Source organism: Epinephelus moara, chromosome 1 (assembly GCF_006386435.1).
Source record: "Epinephelus moara isolate mb chromosome 1, YSFRI_EMoa_1.0, whole genome shotgun sequence".
NCBI classification, from domain to species: domain Eukaryota; kingdom Metazoa; phylum Chordata; class Actinopteri; order Perciformes; family Serranidae; genus Epinephelus; species Epinephelus moara.
Genome location: NC_065506.1, coordinates 17,594,669 through 17,603,385, shown reverse-complemented (window position 1 = coordinate 17,603,385; position 8,717 = coordinate 17,594,669). Strand labels below are relative to the sequence as shown.

The 8,717-nt window shown below is 42.4% G+C and overlaps 2 non-coding genes across 2 annotated transcripts; both read right to left on the bottom strand.

Annotated features, from left to right (window-relative positions):
* Positions 1–6,391: 6,391 nt before the first annotated feature.
* Positions 6,392–6,463, bottom strand: trnae-uuc (transfer RNA glutamic acid (anticodon UUC)). The gene has a single exon. It is a non-coding gene; the product is annotated as a tRNA-Glu (tRNA).
* A 1,702-nt stretch (positions 6,464–8,165) lies between these two features.
* trnae-uuc (transfer RNA glutamic acid (anticodon UUC)) lies at positions 8,166–8,237 on the bottom strand. The gene has a single exon. It is a non-coding gene; the product is annotated as a tRNA-Glu (tRNA).
* Positions 8,238–8,717: the final 480 nt, after the last annotated feature.

Sequence of the window (8,717 nt, the reverse complement as noted above, 5' to 3'; positions counted from 1 at the left end):
CTCCATGAGTAACAGATCAACAGTGCGTGAATGCAGTCCACAGATGTCATTGAGTGCATGCCTCCTTCGTTTTGCCTGTGACCTGTTAGAGTGCTGCGTCTCTGAGCTATTTGTGGTGGTGCTTCTTCCATCAGCAGCGACCAAGGTTTTCTGCTGAAGGGACGAGCCAAGATATACAGACCGGGCAGACACAGCCATATTTCAGGTGGGAGAGGGAGACGTGTGTGCTCTCACACTCCAATACACACACAACCAAGCCACACACGGACATGTATATCAACACACACACACACACACACACACAGAGGAAGGAGGGAGGTGGTGGTGAAGTGGCAGGCTAAGGGGACAGAGTGAGGTGGGGCCAGGGGTTGTGTGACACGCTGTCTGTTGTGTGTGTCTTGGGTAGTGATGTGTCTGTGTGTGTGTGTGTGTGTGTGTGTGTGTGTGTGTGTGTGTGCAGGCATGCTTGGTGGTGACACAGACACCTTGAGGTGTGGCAGACAGTCGCCAGCTGTCTGTAAATAATGTGTGCTGGAAGAGGAAAGTCAAAACCTGGAGAAAACAGTTACTGTGTCTACACTCAGGCTTCAAATTTTGTGTTGCAAGCTTGACTAAAATGCCTAAAATATATTTACTCTAACAGCCCATAATGATGAGAGATATTGTACAAATTCAGTGCATTTTAAATGCAGACATACTAAATGCATCTAATTTTGTTTTAGTGATCCTTTTAGAATATTTAACCTGTAACAAATTTAATTTAATTTGAAAAGTTCACAGTTCACAGAGAACATTTGAGCAAAAGCCGATCCATGAACCCTCTGTAGACTCTGGAGATGAGTTGGGTTGAGGAACACACCCAGGGCATGGTATAAAAGAGCCCAGTGGCTTCAGTCTTCTAAAATGGAAGAAGTCTGAAACTTTGGAGACTCACAGATCTGGAGTCTCTGTACATAAGTTTGGCTGGAGAAAAAGGAGTATTACTGAGAGTGGTGACAAAAACAGCCGGTGGCTTCACCGAGAGCTTCAGAGTTGATCTGTTGAGCTGGAAGAAGTTGTAGCTCTCTTCTGGCCTTGAGGGTAGAGTGGTAGGGAAGACACTCCTGATTAGAAATGGACTCTAAAAGACCTGCAGCTGTAAGGACCGCTGGTGATGCTTCTGAACAAAGGTTGATGGGAAGTTTTTTTATGTTTAATAAACTACAAAGCAACATGAATTATCCAGAGAGCACGCAAAATAATGAATGGAAATACCATACATTAAAAATTATTTAAAGTCCCCATATTCCTTTTCAAACAAGTTATGGAAACACACCCACTCACTGATACAACAGGACCTCTTTCACAGTAGACATTTTGACTTGTCATATTAGGAAAAGCACAACTGTTACTAATGACGTTAACAATGGCTCAGGTCCATTCTTAGGTTATCTCAGAAGGCATTACTAAAATGACAGCAGGGGCAGCCTTTTGCCTTGCATCTTGATGCGGAAGTGGTCAGCGGTGAGAAGGGGTTGGCAGTTAGCTTTGTGTGGCACAAACGCGGCTAGAAAGGTAGCGATGTGTCACTAAAACAAACCCGGCTTTGAGTGTCACAACTGATGCTGACGTTTGTTGGTCTCGACCCAGTCTCCTGGGTCAAAGTCCAGTGGTTGTTGGATCCATCTACCTCCCCTCCCTTGCACTCTTTAAACTAGGTTAGTCTCTCTGAACATCTAATAATGACTTGGTCAGGTTTACATTGGAGTTGGTTAGTGGCTCACACAGATGCTAAATGGTGCCCATGTGGGCCATTTTGATGCATTGTGAGTGAGATGAGACCGTCTATTCAAGTGTCCCAAGAAGTCATGACAGCGTGAGAGTGAACAAGTGTGTACAGCATCAGGACCCTTAACCTGAGGCAGGTTGATGGAATTCAGGCATTATTTGTTTTATCAGTTACACCTGTGCTGTTGATACTGTGACATGTCAAAATGTCTTACGTGAAATAAAGCCTGTGAAGTTGTTCTTGCAGGTGAGGCAAAGTAGCACTTGTTGGCGTGTTTTACAGTACTGTAACTGAGAAAGATGTGATATTCGTACACTTAGAATCCAGTATTTGATACTGACAAGTCAATTTCTGATGTAAATGAATGGCATGTATATAACCCTTAGCTAGCTATATTTTGAAAAATCATTTCATTGAGCATGATGCACAGTTTTGTAATTATTTAACAGCATTCTCAGTAGCACACTGTAATGCTGCTCAAAACTGTTAAATTATTTGCATTGAACTCAGTGAGGAGGTGATATCTAATGGACGTCTCATTGGGCAGGCAGTTATATTAATTAAACATGCAGCTTTCCCATGGTCAAAAAATTGACGTTCTTCAGATGTTAAATACCTGAAATTATCCACTAAAGGGTCCCAATACCTGTTGGGATGAAGGTAAGACTATGCTTGAAACAAACTTGGTGCGATGAGTCATCTGACCATGTCTAATGGCAGACATGTTTATAGCTCCTCCAAATGGCCACACCGAAGGCCGGGCAAAAAGCCTGAGGTCATGAGAGTGGGGGCAGATGGCATGAATCATACAAATGGGGATAACAGTGCACACTTTTAGACAGTCTCTCTAAAAGGCATTCAGGCTGTCGCGCTCGGTTGTACACACGAAAAGGGATGGCAGTGTGAAGAATGAAAGAATAGCTTATGCACCTTCTCACCTCCCCACACCTGGTCAGTGGCTGAGTGAGGTGGCCTTGCTTGTTAGGATGCCAGTTTTGGGAACAACTGTCAGACACAGCCTTCCCCAGTTCCTATTTCAAAACGGAGTGAAGGGAAGATGTGCTATATGCAGGTTGAAGATTTGACAAGCTCTTTGTTTTAAGTATACTAATGCCTTTAAGTCCCTCTGGACAAGTGTTTCAGCTTTCAGAGTTTCTAAACAACAGTGATTGGAGGTAACAAAGGTACGAGAAAAGAACACTCTAAAAAATGATTCATGGGGTTAGTGGATAACATTTAAAACTAGAAAAGCACTCAGAGCGCAGACCTCCGCCAAGCAGCTTGGATTTCCTGGCATTTTATTATTTTATCCACTTCGCTTCAACCGATCACCACCAACATTTTATCATCTGTTCCTTGTCCCATTATCAACATTTCCGGAAAATTTCATCAAAGTCCGTTCAGAACTTTTTGAGTTATTTTGCAGAAAAACAAACAAACAGACAAACAGACCAACACCGGCGAAAACATAACCTCCTTGGCGGAGGTAATAAAGAAGATTTCCAACATAAAAAATATACACTTGTTTCACTGATGTGTTTCAGTCAGTTGCCAACTTATTTTAAAGGTTGGTCCAAATCAAAAACATTTTTGACATTTTTGAGTAGGATGGCATTAAAATAAACGAGTTAGAATGTCTTGAATAAAATAGTTTGATCATTAAATATCAACTTTGGATGAATATTAAGTTGGTTCAACTTAATTAAGTATTTCAAGGTCAAGATCATGTTGGCTGTACCAATCTAATTGAGTTTGTCAGATTATAAAAGACTCAAGGGATTTACTCAATAACGCCAGAGTTGGGGCCACTTAAAAAGATAAATGCAAATTGTTACCTTAATTTTATAAACTTGAACCATCGGATAATTTTTAGAGTGTATTATTTTCTTTTAATTTTCTCAGGGCCCTGACACACCAAGCTGACAGTCGGACATCTGTTTATGTCGGGCTGTAAGCATATGTCGCCCTACTTTTTGTGATGTGTCCTGCACTGTTGGCACTTAATGGCTCTTGTCTACTTTTTTCAGCTGATTCAGCATGTTGAATGGCATTGGACGAAAAGAGAAATGGAAGTGAGGAAAGCAAACAAATGGCTCATATCAAGAGGGCGTAAGATCAAAACAAACTTGTTATATTAGTTTAAGTAAGTTTTTTTTAGCCATTGAGCTCATTAGCAGAAACCGTTTGTAATTGTGTTATTGATATTAGTTCTTTCAACATCAGATTGCGTTGTTAATGTGCTAACTGGCTGACTGGAGTCGTCCTGTCGGCCTTCTGGTTTAACTTTTATAATGTCAAGTACAGGCTACTGCTGCCTGCTGGTATGAAGAGTTATTTCCTCTCACAAAGGCACAGAACATACGTGGTAGCTGGCCATAGTCTTTGCGGTGTGTTTGAATGCAACTTTTTGGCCGAGACATAAGCAATGCAAGGAGACACAACAGTCAGACAGTTGCCACTAGTTCTTTGAGGTCGGTTTGGTGTGTCTGGGCCTTTAAACTGAATATTGTAGCTGAATGGATAAGCACTAATCTGATGCTCTGTCAATCATCCAACAAGAGTAAGTTGGAGTTTGTTGGAGTTGGAGTTTGGAGCAGTGGTATTTTCCTCCTTTGTCTTAAGTATTCCTGCTGCACCTCTGATTAAAATGGCACACTTCTCTAACCTCAAGCACCTTCTTAAGCTTTTCATTCTCATTAATTCCTGCAATCTTACTGGATTTCAGCTCCACTGCAGCCCATTATAAATACAAAATAGTTTTTCAGATTTGCACGAGTGTGTAGTGTATGGGCATTATTTTTTCGTGTGTGACTTGTATGTTCACCACGGCTCATTAGTGTAATACATCTGTCAGTGTTTTATTAAAATCCCTTTTCGCTGTGTCTCTACAGATGAATATGGATAATTTTACATGGCAAAGAGTAATGTGTGAACAGAAATCAACGCTGTCATTTATTGGCCTCCGTCTTGTCCCGCAACAGGAAGCTGCAGCAGGAGTGGGTGCTGCAATCATACTTTATTGTTTTATGGTTCTCAAATAAAAACATGAATCATCTGGCTTTCTAAAGTGCAATGTCTAATAATATCAGAGTGACTGTTTCTGCCTGCGTCTGCACTCTGAAGGAATCACTGTGTGTGTGTGTGTGTGTGTGTGTGTGCGTGCGCGCGTACTTTACATGTGTTTGTGTGTATAAAAGAGAGTGAGAGAAAGACACAGAGATTGAGTATGTGGAAGTGAGAGAAGGCAAAGCCAGAATAAAAGAAGTATGAAACACTTGCAGTGTGTGTGTATTTCTGCCAGTGTGTGTGTGTGTGTTGTTGCCCATCAGTAGATGATGGTTGATTAAAGTGCTTCTGTGTAAGTGTTGAGCAGGGAGCAGGACTTCCACAGATACAGGAGGCATCACACAAACTAGATTTACACTCACAGAGACTCTCCACAAATGAGGTGTCATTCCTTACAATATATCATACCTACACCTCGTTTTATTCTCCCACTCATTGTAAGTCACTCTCGGAGAGAGCATCAGCTGAATGCCTCAAACGTAAATGTATGCCATCTTTATAATACACACAAATGTAAACAATAAAAGCTCCAGAGCAGCTTACTATGTGTTTTCTTTTAGAAAACTAGACACTTTAGTGCATGAAAATCCAATTAGGGTGTCTGTTTCCTGAGATGCAGCAACCGCGCTGTCTGTCTGGCACCAACAATCATAGCACGTTAAAAAGTTGTCTGGATGAGACGTCTCTCTCACTTAAATGTTTATGGGCCAGCAGTTTATTTCATGGCTGCTTTGTTTGTTTGTTTTTAAAGTTTGAATGTCTGAGTGGTTGTTGGTTTGATTATAGTTGTTTGGAACAATGTTTGCTTTCAATTTTATTTTATTTATTGCAGTTATACAGGACAGCATCGGCCACTTACCCCAGACTACACGCTACAAACCTGATCCAACTGGCAACTGGCCAGTTGGACCTATAGACAAGCATTACTGTGGACAAATGTCAGAGGGCTGCATAGTAGGTTCCCCGAGCAGTTAAGGGTCTGGTGCCTTATTCGGGGACTGCCCATTGGTCCAACTGCCTGAATTCTATGTCCCATTGGACCAAAAACTCTTTTCTCCAGCAGCATCCAAAAAACAAATGGCCATTGCTCTGAAATCCCGTTTCTCAAAAAATAAAAATACCTGCAGTTAGACAACCAAATTAAACCAAGCATTGTATGTTTCTGTAAACCATAGATATGTTACATTTGTCAACAACGCTGTGACGAATGTGTGGTCAGGTGTAGGCACAAAAACTACATGGTTATAGCAAGAAAAATATCATCTTTTGGCTTAAAACACCTACATTTGGTGGCATAAAACAGGACAGGGTGGTGAAAACTGCCAGAGATGGTGGCTCAAAGGCTGCTAGGAAATGCCATGAAGGGACGATAAAATTCCCTAAGATGAGTGGGTCACATGTTGCAAAGGATGTGTTAACTTTTGGGAAAACACCTTTTTAACCCAATCTTTTGCCCTCAGAACGGCAAGACAACCCTGCGTCAAGGGCAATTACTTGAGGGTTCTCAGGGCTTCTTAGTCAAGGAAGTGAACTTCAACCACCTTTTCATAAATGTTGTTCCCATACCGGGAGTCGAACCCGGGCCGCCTGGGTGAAAACCAGGAATCCTAACCGCTAGACCATATGGGACTGATGCCTTACAACAATATCAGTATCTAACACGCCATACACATGCCATGTTTCTTACAGTCTTATATTTATTGTTGTCAGTGTAAGGTGCAGAAGGCACACTCAAAAGCATCATTTTTTAAGGGTTAGACAGCTGCCCTGAGATTAAAAAAAAACTTCTACAATGCAGCAGCGCACTCTGCATGCCATGTGACAAGGAACAATCAAGCAGATATTTTCCCTTTCTCTTGTAAATATCACTCTGTGTTAACTATGGAGAAGAAGTTGAATACAGGGCCACCCAGAGCTTTAAATCTGTCCCACGAATATTATTTTAATATACACAAAAACAGTGCCTGCAAGACGATCAGCACCAAACTCAAACTCACGCTGGTTATGGTTGCTTAGCAACATCAGGTGCAACCTGCCTCTGAGCCCTTGAAAGTTGGCACAAAGTAGCAGTCAGTACTTGACCTCATGTTTTCCAGGTGGTAAAAGATGCAGCGTGTATATTAGCACTAATTGTCCTGAGAAAAAGTGTTGTTGCTGTCAGAAATGCACATTTTGAAAAACAGATGTTTATGTAGTGTAATATGGTGGACATGTTGACACGTGCAGGAAATCACAGGTGTAATCAACTTGCTATGGCAAGTCAAAATGAATCCCCCTTAATATAATCTTGGTGCCTCTCCTGTTATATTTAACACAGTATGCTTAGAAACCCACCCTAATGGTTTTGTGTTTTTGGCCCACAGAGCACATGCATTAGAGTCTCTCTATGGCTGAGCTGGCTGACATCCTGTTGGCTCCCCGCACACATGAAAATAAATGTCCTCACACAACTCTTTGAGACTTCTTAAGTTTCATTGGACCTAATGGCTCAATTTTTTATTCTGCACAGAGGTGTGATGCGCTGAAAATTCATGCATCCCTTACAGCTTTTCTTTTGCAATATTACACTGGGGAAAAACTCTTTTGGGTCAGAGGGTGTCACATGACCTGCAACTCAACGGTTCAGAAGTGTCAAATGGCCCAGCACTGTTCCTTGGGGCTTACTTTCGTAACGCTCACACTGTCTGATTTTCTAGGCCTATAGGGCTCAACAACATCACTAAAGCTTAAGATTTCTTTTAGCTAAAAACTGGATGTACTGTGCACTGCAACAGAGGGCCTTGAAAAAAGAAGGCCAGGATGTTACACAAAACACTCCTGCACCAATTGTTAAAAATACACCAATGTACATACAGTGTGTACAAAAGCACACGCTGACACAAAGTTCTATACTTCTGAGAATCTTTATAGACAAAATTCTTCCTAACCCTAACCATCAAAACTACGGCTAACCCCAACCCTTAGCCTCACCTTAGCACTGTGGTGAAAGTGTGGTCAGGGTTGGTTTAGGTACAAAAACTACTTGGTTATGATTAGAGAGGCTTGAAACACCCACATTTGGTGACATAAAACTTGCTGGAAAAGCAGGGAGGGGGCAGTGAAAACTGCCAGAGGTGGTGGCACCACACAGGGACAGGGAACACCCCAATGATCAGTTGCCCACATGCTGCAAAGGGTGAGTTAACTTTCGGGATGACAGGTTGGTGACACAATTTTGTGCCCTCGGAACAGTATCATCACAACTCTGAGTCAAGGTCACCTCCTTGAGGGTACTTGGGGTTCCTTTCTGGGGTCTGAGAAGTGAGCTACAATTACCATTTCATAAATGTTGTTCCCATACCGGGAGTTGAACCCGGGCCGCCTGGGTGAAAACCAGGAATCCTAACCGCTAGACTATATGGGACTGATGTTTAGCCAAATTGACACAGCATTCACATGCCATGTTTTTTACGGCACCATGTCAGTGGCCTATAAGTGCAAAAGGCACACTCAAAAGCACCTAGCTTGCCCCGAGTAGTTGGGGGTTCGGTGCCCTGCTCAGAGACACCTCGGCAGTGCTCAACATACTGGCTTTGGGCAGCAGTGGCTTAATCCACGGGGACATAGGGTCACCAGCTCAAGTCCCTGTTCGGACCAAATATGGAGCATGAACTGGTAACTGGAGATGTGTCGGTTCCCCCCCCTGGGCACTGCTGGGGTGTCCCTGTCCATGGGCAGCCCCCTTGCTCTGACATCTCTCCATTTAATGCATGTGTAGGTCCTGTTTGTGCATGTGTGTGTATTTCGGGCATGTATATGTATATCGGGCATGTGTATGTATATGACCACAGAGTGAAAAAATTGAATTTCCCCTGGGGGGGTCAATAAAGTATACCCTCAAATG